This window comes from Cicer arietinum, chromosome 5 (assembly GCF_000331145.2).
Source record: "Cicer arietinum cultivar CDC Frontier isolate Library 1 chromosome 5, Cicar.CDCFrontier_v2.0, whole genome shotgun sequence".
Taxonomy (NCBI): domain Eukaryota; kingdom Viridiplantae; phylum Streptophyta; class Magnoliopsida; order Fabales; family Fabaceae; genus Cicer; species Cicer arietinum.
The window spans coordinates 29181134-29181790 of record NC_021164.2 but is presented as its reverse complement, the minus strand read 5'-3'; positions in this window follow the sequence as shown (position 1 = coordinate 29181790).

Below are 657 nucleotides of genomic sequence, written 5' to 3'. Positions count from 1 at the left end.
ACAGGAACTCAGCAAAACTGACAAAATCGATTTGGAAATCGATTGGCATTAATACCGGGGCTCAGTCATTCATTCAATCGATTTCCCAATCGATTGAATTGAGCCCAGAGTTCAAATTTCACTAAATTCCTTCAGGAAATCGATTGGCTTAGTAGAAATTCTTATTTTGAGTTAGATAACAGATTGCTCATTCATTTATCAATGTCTTGATTGGTTATGTATTACTTGATGGATTGAGAACCTTATTTTGACTTCATTTTTATTTGGCAAGTGTTATATGAACTTTTAGCATACGGAAAACTCTTTTAAGGTGCATGCTAAGTGGAAAGGTTATTTATGCATTTGAAAACTTAAATGTTATGTGTTAACTGTTAATTTCGGTTGGTGACCCTTTACAACTATTGTGGAAATCTGGGCTTTGCCCTCAGATGAGAGCAAGGACAATCCTACCGGTTCGTACCCTACGGATGGGAATGTAGATGGGAATGTTTGACTGGAGCTATGTTAGGAGGATCTCATGGGGCGCGTGGAGATCACTCAGGGTGTATAGCTATAGTTTTTTTTGAAGAATGATCAGATTAGGATGACATAGAGGGAACTTATGTTTTTTTTGGATTACGTTATTTTGAATTGGAAAACTGTACATTTACTAATATT